General features: G+C 46.5%; 1 long non-coding RNA gene across 1 annotated transcript in view; it reads left to right on the forward strand.

The window, feature by feature from the left end:
* Positions 1-17,205, forward strand: part of LOC150065662 (uncharacterized) — a 41,347-nt gene extending 24,142 nt beyond the window's left edge. The window contains exons 2-3 of the long non-coding RNA XR_016534970.1: positions 3,379-3,563; positions 16,988-17,205. This is a non-coding gene — a long non-coding RNA (uncharacterized LOC150065662). The remainder of the gene's footprint in view (positions 1-3,378; positions 3,564-16,987) is intronic.
* The last annotated feature ends 1,915 nt before the right edge of the window (positions 17,206-19,120 follow it).

Here is a 19,120-nt window from a genome sequence, read left to right on the forward strand (position 1 = left end):
GATTACTGGCGTGAGCCACCAGCACCATACACAATGAGACTCTAATCTGCAATTAACTACCAAAAAGCCAGAAGTGGAACTGTGTAGCTCAAGTGGTACAGCATTACTTGAATATTAAAAAAAAAGGCCTAGCTACTCAGGAGGCTGAGATCTGAAGATCAAGGTTCAAAGCCAGCCCGGGCACCAAAGGACCCGAGACTCTTATCTCCTATTAACCTCTCAAGGGTAAGGCAGTAGCCTTGAGCTGAAGAGCTCAGGGACAGTGCCCAGGCCCCAAGTTCAAGTCCCAGTAATGACACTAAATAAATAAGAAAAATAAAAATAAAAGCAGTTCTCAAGCAGAAAGATTACTTTTCAAATAATTTCCCCCCTCATAGATTAGCACCCTCCAAAGACTCATTCCAATCAATTTAGTTGCATAATGTTCTTCACATTCATTGGCTAGCATGCCTTGAAAGTGGGGTGTGTCGGGGGACCTCCACACAGCTCCTCTGTGTGCAGAGGAGTAGAGGAAGCCAATAGCCCTGAACTCTGTCTTCTCTTACCCCAAGACGTTCAAGGGGATCTCAGTTTAGCCTTGACAGGGAAGGGATGGGTGCCTAAAGTTGTACATTCAAAACAAAAGGAATAAGTGAGAACTAGTGTCTTACCTAAGACAAGTCTTTGCCAGGCACCACAGAAATGTGGCGACTGGGCCCATAGATGAGTAACCTGCCCAAGGTCACACACGTGGCAGAGTCAGGATCCCAGCCCTGATCTATCTGACTCAAACCCCACACTCCTTTTTTCTATGCCATGTCACGTTACTACACTGGGACTCATTTCTTGTCTACCAAGGGCCACCCAGGAAGAATCCTTCATACATCACAGAATCCTGTATAGAACCTAGCAGTCCACGGAAATCCCCAAGTCCTTGTGGTGATATCAGTGCCCTTACCCGAAGCACCTCATCTTGAATTCACTCACTACAAAGCACTAGAATAGGTTGAATCATGACCTTTGGAACTCCAGAAAGAGGTTCCTGTGTCTCAAACAGGGTGGCCCATCTCCTGGCTGCAAAGCCAGTATTAGTGATTTGGGAGAGTCAGTTAAACAAACAGGGACCATCCCAAGCAAAAAGCCTTGTGAGCTCATCAGCTCATTGCTCCTTATTGTTCCTAAAAGTAGCTTCCCCACATCCTACATTTGAAACATGAGCAAACCTGCAAAGGAGCGAGCCACACAGGAGCGCCAGTCACGCAGACCTCACACCTAGTGTGCAAAAGGTGGTCCAGAGCATACATCAATGGCTGGCGCTGCCCAGCTGGGGATCTTGAGTAAGGCACATAGTTACCTCAGGCCTGAGCACCCCATCTATAAAATTACAAAGCCATGCTAGTGGAGTAATGATTGGGAGGCCCAGTGCCACACCTGAGAGCATCACGGAGCATCCAGCCCAGTGCTCACACGAAGGACATCTTATCCCCATTTGTGTGCCATGTGTATAAAGCTAAATGCAGAACCAGGTGCTGGTAGCTTACACCTGTAGTCCTAGCTACTCAGGAGGCTGAGATCTCAGGATCACAGTTCAAAGCCAGCCCAAACAGGAAAGTTCACGAGAAGAAGAACTATGGTAGAGTGCCAGCCTAGACTGAAAAGGCTAAGAGACTCTGATTTCAAGTTTCAGTGTGGGCTCGCGCGCACACATGTGCACGTGCACACACACACTGCATTCACTCTTTTTTTCTTCCTTGGGATCATGGATCCAACATACAACCCCATGCAAGAATTAGGATATAAATGATCAGGCCTCCAAAAAGCTATGTAAAATTATATGAATCCACATACTTTCCTTATAAAGAAGCCACTAGACTTGACACCCAGTGACTGGCTTTTGCTTTCTAGGTAGTTATAACAAGCTTACTTATTATGTCTGGTTTCTGAGAGACAAACAAAGACTCCAGCGACCAGCTCACTGGCCCTCGCAGAAAGCATTACTTAACAACTTGACAGAAGCTGTAATCACTCAGGATCACAGTCCAGGGTCAAAAGCCTCCCTGCTCCAGCATTCCCTGGTGTTGGCAATGACTCAAAACACTACAAACCAAGTGGCTTTGTATTTCTGTGCTTTTTTGTAGGACTAGGAGCCCAGCTCAGTGGCAAAAGTGTTCATCTATTATGTGTGATGCCCTAAGGTGAACCCCTAGCACACATCCCCCTCCCAGTGCAATCTTGCTTCTACCCCAAACCTAAGGCCTGAATCTCTCCAGAAGCAAGATCTAGGTATCTGTTTTAGCAGGTATCCTGGGTGATTTTGCCAGATGTGGAAAACTTCCTGGCATTGATGTTTCTGTGGACTGTGGACCAATGAAGACAGTTGTTACCTTCCCAGGGAGCCTGAGTCAGAGAAGCATGAGTCTCTCCAATCACTGGAAGCACGCACCTGTAATCCCACTTACTCAGGAAGCACCAGAGGAGCTCAGTATCTCTCAAGCACATAAAGCTTCAGAACTCTTATCTCCCATCAGTCACCCAAAAACCAGAAGTGGAAGTATGGCTCAAGTGATAAAGAGCTAGCCTTGAGTAGGAGAACCAGAAGTTCTGAGTTCAAGCCCCAGTAGTACCAAGACAGAAAAGAAAGAGAAAGAAAGAAAAAGCCATTTCTCCCCTTCTACAACTTTCTCTTTGTGTATGCTGGTAAAAGCCTGCGTGAAAATTCGGTGGTTATTAGAACTACTTAGTGTTGGGGCATATGGGCTCTTTCCTGACTGCTTCCAGGAGAAAACCAAAGTTCAGGGATGACGCCTGTGAGCACTCGGGCTCAGGAAAGGGATGTTCCCCCTGTACCCTCTTCTACTGAGAGAAAAAGTGCTGCCTGGGGAGATATTTGGTGCTGATCTTTGAGGGGTGGCAGGGCTCTGAACAGGGCTCAAGGTCATCACTGAAGATCAGACCTGGAGATCAGATCTGGGGCTGAAGCTTTTCACTAGCTCTCAAGCCTCAGGACCTTCATGTTGAATGTGGGATCAGTTCAGGTTGAATGCTCACTCAGGTAAGTGCCCTGAGTGTAGCATCTGCAGAATAAATGGTGGTTTCTACGAGAAAGGTCTAGGCCAGGGATGTTGGGGACCGAATATGGGATCAGTGACCTTGGATCTGCACAATTGAGTACACAAGGAAGTAAGCTGTTATCATGATGACTTTGGGCTATGTCAATCGCTTGTCATTTAACCTATTTGAGACTTGATAACCCCTGCAGTTTCCTGGTTTTAAGAAAAGTATTTAAGGATGGAACTTGAAATAAACAGTGCTACAGCCTTAAACTCACAAGCCTTAGGCTACAGTCTTGGGCTGTAGTCCTCCTGACCCCATCTTTTTCTTGTTTCCTTCTTTTCCCAGGTTTCACCCCCAAGGTCAGAAATCCCGGTTTGCTGCTGGCTGGCTCTGGCACAGGGACATTCTGGCACATTCTCTGGAATATCACAGAAGCTGAGTGGCAGAGGCAGATACCTGCAAACTATGCTCTTTCCCAATGCTTTTACTGTCTGTCTTGAAGCCCTAGTCATCAAGGAAGACCCAGCCAGGTCAGCAGACAGGTATATAGGTGGCAGCCACAGTACATGGGACAAAGAGTGAAGGGAAGTGGTGTTTGAGGATGGCAGAGGCGGAGGACTCTGGTAGGCAGAGATAATGCACAAAGGAATGCCAACTCCTCATTTATTGATGGAAACTGGTGGCATGGGGCTGGGGAAGATTCTCCCAGTTGCTCATCAAGCCAAAGTTGAGAGTACCGTTAAAGACAATCTCTTACTCTCACATCTGACCTTCCATGTTGATGTCATTTTGAAGCCAACAGGCTTTGTAAATAGTAGTTATTAACATGGATTCATATGGCTTCCCCTTGGAGGGGTGCTTATGAAAATATCCCAGAGAGACATACAAAGGACTTCATGAGTCTCAGTTTACTTAGTGTATTTGATTTGTGCTTTGCATGCAGTTTATACTAAGTTCCTGAGTATCACTGGATGCTTTATTGACACTGTAAGAATCCAACTTTCCCTAAAAGATAAACTCCATAATAGATGGAAAGATGGAGCTTTGGGGGGAGGGGAAAAAGGGGAGGCAGGTTTCAGAGCCTTCACTGGACCCCACTATCTCTGTCTATGAAAGGAAAGCCCAACGCTGTCTCCCAAGGCTCTTTCCTAAGTAGCTTGGGTATTTGCAGCAGACCTGGAAGGTCTGTTGTCCGTGTGCAAGTCCTGGGGTTTGAACTCAGGGATTAGGCATTGTTCCTGAACTTTTTGGTTCAAGGCCAGAGTAACTAGGGTTACAGATGTGAGCCAGGCACCCAGCTCTCAATCTGTCCTTTATACAGTTGAACAGAGAAAGCTCAGACAGTCAGAAGTCACTACAGAATCAGGGGCTGAATCAGACCAGCACACAGAGCCCATGCCTTTCCACATGTGTAGCCCCAGAAAGCCATGTATGTGAGCATGTGCATGCACATCTGTACATGTGCATGCAGACACGTTTCTACATGTGCCCCCCCCCCAGAGCTGCCCCATTCCTTGCATCCTGCATGTGTAGACTCGTTGTGTGGGCCAGATCTGATTTAGACATGATCTAGGCAGTTCCACCCAGAGGAATGGGGAGGGGAGAGGAGAGAGGAGAAGGGGCAGCTACACCTACATTTTTGTGCTGCTCACTGATTTCAGCTGCTGTGTACTTAGCTAAGTCTGAGTGACTCCAAACACAGGCAGTGGGCTGGAACGCTGCCTTCCAAGCATCAGAAATGTCAAGTTCCTCTCACATCTGGAATTCTTAATGGCAGAAGCATCCATAACCCTTCTAGTGCACAGAAATGCACATATGCATGAAAACACACTCATACAACGTGTGCACACGCTCGCACACGCGTGTGCGTGCGCGCACACACACACACACACAGCAAGCATCTCCCCCTACTTGGCTTTTGTAAATGAGAGATGATTATCTTTGCCTTACCAGAGGACTCTAGGTTTTGCAAACTGTAAAGTACTAAGGAGCCCCTGCTGTGATCATGTTCATCTAGTCTGCTTATTTGGTAAGAGAACAGAACCTCCTTTGTTTTTCTGTAATAAGTAATATAAAGAATGTAGGCTGCCTTTGGATGGATAGTAGACAATTTCTATCTATTATGTAGATAATACTCTATTACCTTAATACATAGTTTCCTATTTCAAGTGCAGAGGCATGCTTCCTCCCCACCAAATCTAGAAGGGTTTGATGATCAGAGGATGCCCTGATTGATGACTCAAAAGGAAAGGAAGGTGTTTATCAGAGTGGATTCAGTAGCCAGGCACAGTGAGTGGTGAGTATTGTAGCCCCTGTTTCTCAGGAAGCTGAGGCAGAAGAATCAATGAGCCCCCAACTTTGCAGCTAGCCCCAGCAAAATAGCAAAATAAAAGGACATCATCTCAAAAGAAGAATGGACTTTGGGAACAGAGAGTCTAGGTTCAGCTACAGGTTCCATCATAGCTTGTTGAGCTGTATTGCCTTGGGCATTATTTTTGAATTCCTCTGTGCCTTCAGTTCACATCATTTGTCAGGAGAGACTTGATAGCATCTCTATTAGGCAGTTGTTAACGTCAACACATACAAGAGTGGTGGTTAGTATTTCATGTCTGTGGAAGTGGTAGTGGTAGTGGTGATGGTGAGGATGGTGTGCAGAGCAGTTTTGTTGAGTCATTGCCAGTGCTGAGGCTGGCCCTGACCTCACCAGATATCTGTCCATCAGAATTGGAAGGCCTGTGGTCCGTATCCAGGTCCTGGGGTTTGAACTCAGGGATTAGGCACTGTTCCTGAACTTTGATATCTGTCAGATGTCACCTGAGTCTGCACTGGTTTTGAAGGCCTTTTATTTTATTTTATTTTGCCATTCCTGGGGCTTGAAGTCAGAGCTTAAGCACTGTCCTTGGGCTTTCTCAAGGCTAGAGCTCTACCACTTGAGCCACAGCACCACTTCTGGCTTTTTTTTTATGTATGTGGTACGGAGGAAGTGAACCTTGGACTTCACACATGCTAGGCAAGCACTCTACCAGTAGGTCAAACTCCCGGCCCCAAGAAGACCTTTTTATTATTGAATGGGGGTCCACAGCCCACAGGAGGTTCCAGTGAGCAAGCCAGAGGTGTTCTTTGCTTTGATCCGCACTGTGCGGGCCTGGATGAAGAGGACTTGTAGAAAGGGATTTGGGATCCTGAGGGCTGTGAGAATACAAGAATTCCTCAGAAAAAGGACATGGAGGGTCACTCCACTTCTCTGAAGTAGGTGTTGGTCTCCCTCAGGACTCTCTTGGTTTGAAGTGATATAAACAAAATTCATACTGGCTTAAGTAAAGAAGGCATTTGAGTGTTGAGTACAAAAAAAAATCACAGATTTTAAACAATTTGTTTTGTTTTGGGGTGCTGGTCCTGGGACTTGTTTGTACTCAGGACCTGAGCAATGTCCCTGAGATTTTTTACTCAAGGCTGGTGCTCTACCTCTTGAGCCACACCTCCACTTCCAGATTTTTTTTGGGAGGGAGGGGAAGGGAGTTAATTGGAGGCAAGAGTCTCATGGAATCTCTTACCCAGGCTGGCTTCAAACTAGACCTTCAGATTTCAGCATCCCAAGTTCCTGGAATTACAGATGTGAGCCTCTGGCACCTGGATACACATCATTTTGACCACCCATGGTCAAAGAAAATCAATGAAATAATTAAAAGAAATTTCACAACCAAAAATTCTAATTCCTATGTACATAATTGACAGCTCAGGTGATGCCGAGATATTCAGGGTCAGTCCCACATCAGTGATAGTTATTTAATTTATCATGTGATCTTTCAATATTTCTAATGTTGTAGAAATCTGCCTCCCCAAAAACAAATGGTGCCCCCCCAAAGGGTAATGTGCGTAATTTAAGTGATAAACTGAAAATGTTAGCTTTGTTGATGGGTAGTATATGATATCTTTAGAGGAAGCTGAGTAATGTTATGGGGAAAATCCATTGAACAGGACTGAACTCAGTGTACGCCAAGTATGTGAGGCTTTCCTCATGGAAGTCGGCTTGGAGTCACATACCTGTGGATACCAAGGGTCGACTAGAATCAAGGGCTAGGGTGAGCTGCCTTCACAGAGGTCTGAGACCAGCCTCTCTGTCTGCAGCTTCTCATCTCTAACTACTGGCTTTATTCGGTGCAGCTACAGAAGCTTTCTTTTTTTTCCATATATTTGTTATTGTAATTAATAGATAGGTTACATTATATTCACCAGATAGAGGGCGCATTACTTCACAAACATTGATACCCTTTCTCATGTCTTGGTCCCCATTTCCCTCCCCCCACCCATGCCCCTCATCTTGTTTTCTCCCCTTCCCTATCCGATTTCAAATAACCAAATACGCCTATATACAATATATCAGATAACAAGGTGAAATACTATAACAATATGAGATTACCAAGGGTCAGCATAAGAGATGAGAGATAACATAGTACATTAAGGACAACAATCACTCGTTATATGGCTTTTGTTTCTATATCCTGGAGGTCCTTTCATTTAGCATCATACTATATGGCCTTATATATCTAGGTTTTGTTCTGTTGTAAGTCTCTGCTAGGAGAGTCCAAGGTTTCTACTGATTATGACAAATGAGGGAGACTATTGGGCCTATGTTCCTTTGAGTCTGGCTTACTTCACTTAGTATGACTTTTTCTAAGTCTTTCCATATCCTTACAAATGGGGCGATGTCGTTCTTTCTGACAGCAGCATAGAATTCTATTGTGTATAAATACCACATCTTGTTGATCCACTCATCAGCTGAGGGGCATCTGGGTTGGTTCCATATCTTTGCTGAAGCTTTCCATAGGGAGAACACATGGCTTCCAACAGGGATGGTCACTGGGACAGATGGGGGAGAATGATGAAACGGGAGAGATCCATCAAGATGCATTGTACTTACAAACTGATTTGTTGAACCCCCTTTTACAAGTATTTACAGATAATAAAAATGAAATTTGAAAACAATTTCACTGGGCGACTGTGGCTCACGCCTGTAGCCCTAGCTACTCAGAAAGCTGAGGCTCTAAGGATTATGTTTTGAAGCTAGTCTGAGCAGGAAAGTCTTGTGACACTCTAATCTCCAATTAAGCACCAAAATAAGCTAGAAGTGGTAGAGCAAGTGATAGAGCATTGGCCTTGTTCAGAAAATCTCAGAGACAGTGTCCAGGCCCTGAGTTCAAGCCCCACAATCAGCAATAACAACAAAAGCTTTGGCTGTGTCACGTGACTATTTTGAACCAATCTTAGTAGCCAGGAGGACAGAGTCCTCTGATTGGCTGAGGAGTACTGAGTCATATGCTTTTCCCTGAAAGGAACAGTAGACTACTCTGCCCTGTGTTGAGGATGGCAGGAAGCCATGTCTTACAGGTGCTACCTGCTCTTAGTGGGGCTTTGGTATTATGTTTATCCTAAAATATACTCTTTGTAGAATGAGCTCCACTTAATACAGCTTAATGCTAATCAAATCCTCCATCCTCAGCTGCTGTTTGCAGAGCTTACACAGCACTCACAGTAGACCAAGCCCAGGCACTATGGCGGGCTTGCTGGAGGGCCCCATGTGAGCTTTCTATGCCCCAAGCACAACCCTGAGCCTCAGCAAGTGCCTGGCTTCCATGTCCTCTGTTGGTGCCAGCACATCTCCAGGAGACTGAGGGACTGTGCCTGAAGCAAAAATCGGTGCTAGAGAGAAATCATTTGGCTTATTTCATCTGTGGGGTGTATACAGCCAAGAGAGGGCAGGGGTCTACTCACCCAAGCACACAGGCATCATACACCCCCAGAAGGTCCTCAGAAAAAGATGGTGGGTGGACAGATGGAGAAGCCGGGCTTCCTGACTTCCAGACCCAAATTTTTCCTGCTGTATCATTTTACTTCCCCTGGAGAGTAGAAAAGGTGAAATTTCTACATTCTCAAGGTCCTTCTCTGATTCTAAGAGGCAGCAAAATCACGACAAATACAACTTATAAAAAGTTCATTAAAAAAAAAAAACAAGCCGGGTGCAGTGGCTCATGCCTGTAATCCTAACTACTCAGGAGGCTGAGATCTGAGGATCAAGGTTCAAAGCCAGCCAGGGCACAAAAGGACGAGAGACACTTATCTCTAATTAACCTGTAGAAAACGGAAAGTGGGGCTTGGCTCAAGGGTAGGGCGATAGCCTTGAGCTGAAGAGCTAAGGGACAGCGCCTAGGCCTAGTTCAAGCCCCATGACTCACAAAAGAGAGAGAGAGAGAGAGAGAGAGAGAGAGAGAGAGAGAGAGAGAGAGAGAGAGAGAGAGAGAGAGAGAGAGAGAGAAAATTTTGGTGGAAAGCATGTAGTAGTAATAGGTGCTTAATAAACCTTAGTGAAGTCCAAATCTGAGAGGATTCCTCCTACTTCCAGTCCCGCACAAGGGTAACACTCCAAGGCATGGAAACAGAAACATTTTCATCATCATCACAAACATTCCTGGGAAGTTTCTAGCAGGGCATAGTGTGGGATTTCCAGCTGTGTTCCTGAGTTTGGCTCCTAAGTGAAGGTGAAGAGCGTTGTGTGGAAATGATTGCATTGATGGTGTCTACATTGACAAATCGCTGGATTTCCATACTCTGCCATGCGGTTTGTATATCTGCATCATTTCTCAGGGCATCTGACACATGATTCCTATCTACCAAGAACACTAAATACCTCCCCAATAGTAAGAGGAATGGTTGTAGGGGCAATTGTTGGTCTCCTGGGAAGCCATCTGTGGGTTTCATTTGTTTGCTTTTGGTACCAGTTCTGGGCCTTGAACTCAGGGCCTGGGCACTGTCTCTTAGATTTTTCACTCAAGGCTGGTGCTCTACCACTTGAGTTATAGCTCCCCCTTCTAGCTTTTTGTTGATTCATCAAAGACATGAGTCTCTTGGACTTGCCTCCTGGCGCTGGCTTTAAATCACAATTCTTAAATCATAGCCTCCTGAGTAGCTAGGATTACAGGCATGAGCCACCAGTGCCCAGCTTGGCTCTGTGTTTTCTGTCTTCCATTTACCCATTGAATGACTTGTGTGAGTCTGTGTTCCCATCTGTAAACTAACGTGAATGGAATCTTCAAGGTGCTTCCAGACTGGTTAGTTGGGTCCTTGCAGCTCTCCTCTGCTCTTCGGTCCTTACTTACGGCCTTGTAATCCCAGATCAGGACTAGAACTGTCCTGGGTACAGGGTAAGGTTCCAAGATGGGACAAACCTGCAGGCAGTTCCAAGGCTGGTCTGCCTTTTTATCCTTGAAAGGGTGGAACAGATAGGGGCGAGTCCCCACCTGCAGTTGAGGAGACACCCCCCCCCTCCCCAGGACAGTCAGTTGCTGGGGGATTAAGAGCAGGCCCAGCTCCTATTCAGGCCATTCAGCCAGCCAGGAAGCCTAGCACGCTCCTGCCCGCCCATCTCTGCTGGGCAGGTCTGAGGGATTACTGCAGAAGAGTTGTGCTTTGTGCAAGAGACTAACACAAAGTGAAGCCCGGCCCTCCAGGAAAGGCCCACTGGGCTCTAGGTCCTTGGGAATCCACTGTCTGATAGCAGAGGCGTCAGGAGCTGAGAAGCTGAATCTTCCAGGCTGTGGGCCAGAAGCCGAGCCCTCTGTGGGCAGCTGCTACAATGCCCAGTGTTGTCCTTTATCTGTCCACACTGGGGGGCGCGCCCAGCACCCAGCAGCAGGGCAAGTGCCATCCCTTCCACCACCACCACCACCACCCCGCCCCTGCAAGCAGCAATCTACCTTTCTTACAAAGACTGGCATAGGTTGGTGGTGATGGTGGTGATGGTGATGGTGGTGAGGACAGGTTCTTTTCCAGGAGCAGGAGGCTCCTGCAGACCTCCTCAGAGCCTCCCCATCCCCACCACCTAATCCTCACTCTAGACCCACTACATCTGGCTTAATGTTTACTCTAAGACCCAGATGTCTTTGCTGGTTCCCAGAGGCTGATGGGAGGTGTCTCTGGACATGGGGATTCTGCCTCAAGCATCACACTGAGGCCATTCAGAGACACGGCCACTGATGTGTGTTTGGAGCCCTTCCGTGGGTGTGGCCCGTCCATCAAACATAATTTCAGGCAGGCCGGTGAACTCCTGTGCAGGATACTTCTCCAGGTGGTCTCGTTCATAGTTCTCAAGAATAAGTAGCATGTACAGGGAAGGCAACATTTCCAGACAGGGAGGGATTTGCCAGAGCCACCTAGACTCCTGGTTTACCCCAAGACATGCCATCCTTCAGTGCTTTCACCCAGCACTCCAGAGTCTTTCCAGAACCCCTCAGCCGGTGCAAGTGGGGAGCACACACAAGTCCAATGCCATCTGCAGCTTTCCTGAATCTTGGGAGAACTGGCTACAAACGTATCTGTTATTCTATACTGCCTGTCTGGAAGTATTGAGTCTGCTTCTTGTAACTTGTAACTTCTGTCTCAGTGGACTAATCAGTACACAGTGAACCCACTTTACAATCTGTACTATTATTGATTTAATGTTTATATCAATTTGCTTTTTAGCTAGGAAATACTCTTTTGGTAAATAATATATGTAAAACAATGGCTTTATATGCCAGTAGTTCCAAATACAATAATTTCTGTCATTACAAAATGATTGGTCCCAAGCCAGTCACTGGTGGTTCACGCCTGTAATCCTGGCTACTGAGGAGGCTGAGATCTGAGAATCATGGTTCAGAGCCAGCCCAGGCACTAAAGTCTGTGAGACTCTTATTTCCAATTAACCACCAGAAAACCAGAAGTGTCCCTGTAGTTCAAGAGATAGGGCAGTAGCCTCGAGCTGAAGAGCTCAGGGACAATGTCCAGGCCGAGTTCAAGCCCCACAACTAACAAAAAAAAAAAAAAAAGGCCAGATGTAGGGGTGTGGCTCAAGTGGAAGAACTCTATATTTGAGCACAAAAACTCAGGAACAACACTCAATCCCCAAGTTTAAGCCTAGGACCAGCACACACACACACACACACACACACACACACACACACACACACACACGCACACATGCATGCACGCACGGTTAGTCCGTATTAAGCCTAAAATAAATTTGGGAATCATGAATAGAAGAGAGAGAGAGAGAGAGAGAGAGAGAGAGAGAGAGAGAGAGAGAGAGAGAGAGAGAGAGAGAGAGAGAGAGAGGGAGAGGGAGAGGGAGAGGGAGAGGGAGAGGGAGAGGGAGAGGGAGAGGGAGAGGGAGAGGGAGAGGGAGAGGGAGAGGGAGGGAGGGAGAGGGAACACATATGGTTAAAGAATCTCTAAGCTCTCTTCCAGTCCTGGAAACCATATTTATAAAATACTGAGAATCCAGAATGCTATTGATTTTTAAATTCTCCAGTCACCTCAGCCAGACCTTCAAGAGTCACCTTAGATTCTTCTACTTTCCTCCATTCTCTGATGCAGTGGTCAGTCAGTCGTGCTTTCTGAATGTCTCTTTTGTCTGTTCCCTTCTTTCTGTCTGAGTAGTCATTGGTTTGGGCTTTCATCCATTCTATGAATTCCTGCAATAACCTCTTCCCTGACCTGCCTGTCCACTGCCTGCCCTTCTCCAGGCCATGTTCTACTCTGCAATCTGAGTGACCTTTTATACATATGTATATGTATACATATGTATATCAAGGGCTTAGCACATGGTAAATACCTTATAAATGGTAGCTCTGATTTTTTTTAACTGGTCCCGGGGCTTAAACTCAGGGCCCGAGTGCTGTCCCTGAGCCTCTTTGTGCTCAAGGATAGCACTCTACCACTTGAGCCACAGCTCCACTTCCAGCTTTTTCTGAGTAGTTTATTGGCGATAAGAGTCTCATGACCTTCCTGTCCCTGCTGGCTTCAAGCCACAATCCTCAGATCTCAGCCTCCTAGGATTATAGGCATGAGCCACTGGCACCTGGATATAGCTTTGATATTTTAAGAGATTCAAGTCTAATCATGTCTCTTTGCTGCAGAAAAACTTTCAGTGGTTATCTCCATAGACGTTAGGATAAAATGAAATTCCTCTTTCTTATCTAGCCCTCTCCTTTTGCAGCTCTATCTCCCATTGTTTCCCAGGTTTCCACATGCACCATGCAGTTTCATGCTTGATTCTGTCACTTCTGCAATTACTGGGACTGCACTCATGGCCTCTTGTGGTGGCTATGAATCTCAGTAGTTAGTGTTGATAGGGCACATTTTATCTACCTATTCTTGTTTCTCCTAAGAGGGAAGAAGGACAGGCAGAGACACAACATCAACTCTCTTCGCCTACACCAGTAGAGTCTACCATACAGATAGCCCACCAGCCACTAGCTGGTGGGGAAAAAAAAAGATAAAGTTAACTTTTATTTTCTTTCTTCCTCTTCCTCTTCCTTTTTTTTTTTTTTTTTTTTGCCTGTCCTGGGGCTTGAACTCAGGGCCTGAGCACTGTCCTTGTACTTTCTCAAGACAAAAGTTCTACCACTTGAGCCACAGCACCACTTCTGGCTTTTTCCATGTATGTGGTACAAGGAATCAAACCCAGATCTCCGTGTATCCTAGGCAAGCACTCTACCACTAGGCCAAACTCCCAGCCCCTAAAGCTAATTTTTAAAGTCTAACTAAAATACAGTGTTTGCACCATAAATTAAGTACATTCTATTAACATGTCCACTCACCTGCTCTCCCTTGCTGTCTCTTAATAAAGATAGCAATGCCTCTTCCACATGTATTGTCTAAACTACTGCTTACTGGCCCTTGAAGGTATACAAGACAGGAAACTATCTGGAAAAGAAAATGAGGTTCCGAGAAGTAAACAATTCATCCCAGGTCACCAAGGGCGTTAAGGGCAGAGCCAAGCCCTATCCCAGACCCCAGGCACCCCACCCCAAGGCCCTCCTTGATGGTGAGGGGCTTGAACCATCAAACTCAGAGGCTCCCTGAGACACTTCCCCATGGTGGCAGGCTGGCTGGTGTTGGATCTCAGCTGGGGACAGTAGCCACGCTGCTTTTTCTTTGTGACAACAGGCCTGATTCTGAGCAGGAAGCTTGTCTGTGGGCAGTAGCTGCTAGGCTGAGAGCTACATGGAGCTTACAGCCAGCCTTCTGGACAGCACATGGTAAGCCCCTCACTGCTAATTCTACTTGTCACCTGAGAGCGGCAGGAGGGTTAAGATCTCTGCTTTTCTTCTGGGGAACGCTTTGCCCACACACGGGATGCCAAGGATTCCATTCTAAATCCCCAGGCTTTTCCCTAATTCTTCCATTAGTCTGTCGGCTGTGCTGCAGACCCCTCTGTCCAGTGTTTAGGGCTCTACCCAGCTGCCACCTACAAAAACCTCTTGAAGACACCAAAGAGAGCCCTCATGTCAGAGGTCCCAGCTAAAGTTCTGCCATGGTCCCAGCTCTCCTAAGGAGAAGCTCAATGTCCTCTGCTTCAGTTCAAGCATTGTTCCCATCATGGTGGCCACAGTGTCTTCTTGGAGACCTCATACCCCACAGCAACTGTCCAGCTAGCGATACAGCTAGATTATGTTCTGTTTCCTCTGCCTGGAGACAGGAACTTCCTTCCTTATCCACCCACTCACTCCTAGGTGTGTCTTGGGCCTCAGCTGAATCTCCAGGGAAATTTTCTGGATGCTCTCTTCCTCTCCTGGCCCCTCCCCCCAGCAGGTGAAGAGCCACTCACGAACTGACCTCCACCCGAGTGCTTAACTGTGTATTAGAGCCAGCAATCCTTTAAGGGAAGTGGGTATGTGAAGATCAGCTGTATTTTTCCCATACCTCTTGGCAGGGCCTGGCACAGAGTAGGAGTTTGGCACCTTGCACTTATTCAAACATACTGTCTCCCCAACTCTTACCACAGCCCTGTGTGTCAGGCTGTCAGCCGTCAGGATTTCACCCATTTTACAGAGGTGGAGACTGAGACATAGAGAGGCAAGTGGCTGTCTCAGGCCTCCAGTCCTGTCTCCTGGCCCTGGGGCTGCTGCCCTGATGCCCAGGCCAAGGTCAAAGTGAAACAAGAGTCAGTGTCTCAGAGGTATGTCAAGCTGGCACTGGGCTCAGACACCTCCAGCACAACATTGGCCCAAGTCCAAACTCCTCATCTTGGTACCAGGGCCTCTCTACCTTTCCAGAATGACCCTTAAATTCCTTCTCAGAAATTCTGTCCACCCTTTGCTGGGCTCCTCTAGTTTTCAGGGCCCTGAAACTCGGGAAAGAGCTGGGACAGGTGCTTATGGGCAATGTCAGGGTGACTGACGGCACAGCTTTCAGACCAAGCAATGACCAACTCCACCCAAGCAACGCACATGGATTCTGAGGGTCTTGGGAGGAATTTAGAGCAAGGCTATGCAAAATAATGCACAGGCCACATACTGGTAACATCTGAGAGTCTTCTGGGCAATGCGAAATTTTACTTTATTTTATTTAGTTAGTTTTTGTGGGTCATGGGGCTTGATCTCTGCCTGGGTGCTGACCCTGAGCTCTTTGGCTCAAGGCTACAGCCCTACCCCCTGGGCCTGAGTGTTATCCCTGAGCTCTTTCGCTCAAAGCTACTACCCTACCCTTGAGCCAAGCCCCATTTCCCGTTTTCTTGAGGTTAATTGGAGATAAGAGTTGCAGGTCCTTTTGTTACCCAGGCTGGCTTGAACCTTGATCCTCAGATCTCAGCCTCTTGACTAGCTAGGATTATAGGCACAAGCCACCATGCCCAGCTGCAATGCTAAATTTTATTATCCATACAACACCTCTAAAAGATAAGTTGTAATTTTTTTTCCTCTGAAGTATGTCTAGGAAAACTGCAGCTCAGAGAAGGTGCTGAATTTCCCCATGTCCCACAGCTAGAAAGTAGTATCCAGGATTCTAAACCCAGCCTATACTTTTTGCTACTTTGTGAATACCCTCCCTCCCTTCCTCCCTCCCTCCCTCCCTTCCTTTCTTCCTTCCTTCCTTCCTCCCCTTCTTCCTTCCGCCCCTCCTCCTCCTCCTCCTCCTCCTCCTCCTCCTCCTCCTCCTCTTCCTCCTCCTCCTCCTCCTCCTTCTTCTTCTTCTTCATCGTCATTATCCTGGGACTTGAACTCGGCCTGAGCAGTGTCCTTGGAGCTTCTTTTGCTCTAAGCTAGCACTGTACCATTTGAGCCACAGCTCACTCTCTCCCTCTCCCTCTCCCTCCCCCTCCCCCTCTTCCTCCCCCTCCCCCTCCCTTTCCCTCTTCCTCTCTTTCCTACCGGGGTTTAAACTCAGGCTCTGCTGTTTGCTAGGCAGGCATGCTACCACTTGAGCCATGCCCCCTTCCCCTCTCTTCTTGAGTTAGTTTTTCAGATAGGACCCCATGTTTTTGCCAATGGCCAGCCTTCAATCATAATCCCTCCACCTATGTCTCCTGCCTCCTTGGGACATCCACAGATATCATCCATTCTGCCTACAACTTATTTCCCTTGAGGAAATTCAAGACACAATTAACAGGTTAACACCCCTGAAGTTTCCCGTGTAAATTTGACTAGCATCTTCCACACTTATTCGAGACTAGAGCAACTCCCGTACTTTTTGTTTCCTGATTCTATTCACAACCCACAAATACTGATTTCTGCTGATCAGCCATGAAAGGCAGCCCTGGGAAACTTTGACTTTGTCAGTCTCACAACCTGAGAGCAATGGAAAGAGAGATAAAGGGAATATGAAGTCCTCAGTGCAGAGCCTCTTTATTATACATGGGGTTCCGATGCCCAGAACAGAGGCTTGGGCTCTCCTCAGTTTGCCCAGCTACTGAGGAAAGAATGGAGGCATCAGACTCCTTTCCCAGGGCAAAGATGGACCGTTTCCTTGTGCGGGCTGGGAGGTGGGGAGTGGAGCGTGGAGAATTTAGGTGGTGTTCCCAGCACCTTCCTGTAGAGGCCGCACAGACTTCAGGAGATGGAAACGTTAGGAAAGGAGTACTACCTTTCTGAAAAGAAGCCCAAAGACTCAAGGACCACAAAGCCAGGTATATCTTCCACAGGTAAATCAAATCCAACTGCCTTAACACAGAGGCCCAAAGAAGAGAAGGACATGCTCAAGACTTCAGAAAAGTTCAATGCACAGCTGGCCCTGTGATCCAGGCCTCCTGCCGCCTGATGTGGGTGTGTGTCTCAGCCTGGCCAGAGGTCCCTGGAGAACACACAGAGCTGGGGGCTGGCACCTGACCTCCAGCTCCCCACATTCACAGCAAAGGACGGAATGACTTTGTGAACGAATAAACTATTGATTTTTTAAACCCAAAATATTTTTTCTCATCTTGATCATTTACATGGCTAGGTGACCTGGAAAATAAATGTATTTTTAAACAATAAATAGAGGCTGCCAAAGAATATCAGCAACACATTATACTTATTTATATGTATGTACAAACACATGCACACAGCAGCCCTGTTCCGCTGCCTTCAGAAAGCTTACATTCTAGTAAGACAGATCCTTATTAAACAATTCATTTCATAATTAATTACCCAATTAAAATACTGGTAATTGCTTTGTGGGGAGAGTATCATATGATTAGCTTGGGCAGAAGAGAAAGTGCCAGCTCATCCACCAGATGTTTTGAGAGCTGGCATTAAAACAAACTTTTCCATAGTTCCATAACAATAATTTAAAAAGACATCAGTGGCTCACGCTTGTAATCCTAGCTGCTCAGGAGTCTGAGACCTGAAGATCACTGTTCTAAGCCAGCCAGGGCAGAAAAGTCTCTGATGAGAATCTTATCTCCAATTAACCACTCAATAACCAGAAGTAGTGCTGTGGCTCAGGTGGTAGAGCACTAAGCTTGAGCACAGAGGACAGGAAAAAAGAAATTCTTGTTTATCTGAAGGAAATAAAAGGGCATCCTTGACTAACATATACTACTAGAAAACAAAACAGCTCAAGAGGTAATGAAAATATTCAGAGATGCTCAATGAGAATCTTCTTAAGTCTCCCCTTTCTGCTGGAACCCTGCTCATTACGTGCGAGTACTATCCCTAAGTTAGAGAAGACAAATCAGAGGACCACAGAAATTTACCAGTTCTTCAGAACAGGACAGAAATGGAAGCACAGGCTAATGTCACAGAATCTTTCCCAGGCTGCCTTGGAACTTCTAATTTTTAGAGCTCATCAGCTAAGAGTTGAAACTTCAGACTCTTGACATCATAGGCATTCAACATCTTCTTGTCATACTATCTCTACTCCATAAGGCGCTGCAGAAGAAACACTGCATTTTCCAGGACACCAAAAGGATTAAAATAAGAAGATCATACATGATGTAAACCACACTTCTTGGGGGAATGGTTAATTACTGGAATGATTGCATTCCTTTCCCCTGAGATACCAGGGTTCTTGAACAAAAAGATTTAATATTTCATTTATGTAAATGTCTCTCAAACAGGATGCCCAGGTGAGCTCTTTTCGTTGTCTATGTAAGGCTTAAATATTTGTTTTCCTTCTCTAAGGCAATTCTACGTCTTGGTACTGCCAAATCTCAAGCAGAGTTTCTGGCCTGAATTTCAGGAGCAAACACTATTTCCTTCTAATTTAGTTTGCTCGTAGCCTCTAAGCAACAACATGACTTTAGCTTTCATTTGAAGGGAAAAAGGCTCATCTTTCTTGGACCCATCCTGTGGCCTAGAGACAATAGTTTATCACCCTCGTGGCTTTGCCTCCACAAATAACTTTGTCCCATCAAAAACAAGCTCTTTGGAGCACTTTCCAGCATCCAGAAAGCACCCAAGCTTGGGACAGGGAAATGGAGACTGTGTCTTAGCCAAGGTGCCTTTCTAGAAGCCCACTCTTAGAGGTCAGCTGCTGCCACCAGCCCAACTGCCTTTCATCTCAGAGTCTGGGTACCGGGATGACCACTGTGTTCACTCCAGAAGCAAGCATATTGCCTTGTGGAGGGAGTAAGGAAGAGGACACCGGACAGACGTGTCCAAACAGCCCTCCATCTGAGAGCCTGCCTTTCAGGTTTCCTAAGAGCCCTGTGCCTGTGGATTCCATAATGAGGAGGGATTTGTTTGTTGAAGGATCTTTTCAGCTTTATTGCTTAACTCAAAGGTGAGAGGAGGTGGGGGCACGATGAGAATTACTCTTCTTTGCCTTCTTGAATAGTCCAAATTTAAGCTTTGCC

This window comes from Megascapheus bottae, chromosome 3 (assembly GCF_031878675.1).
Source record: "Megascapheus bottae isolate mThoBot1 chromosome 3, mThoBot2.hap1, whole genome shotgun sequence".
NCBI classification, from domain to species: Eukaryota; Metazoa; Chordata; class Mammalia; order Rodentia; family Geomyidae; genus Megascapheus; species Megascapheus bottae.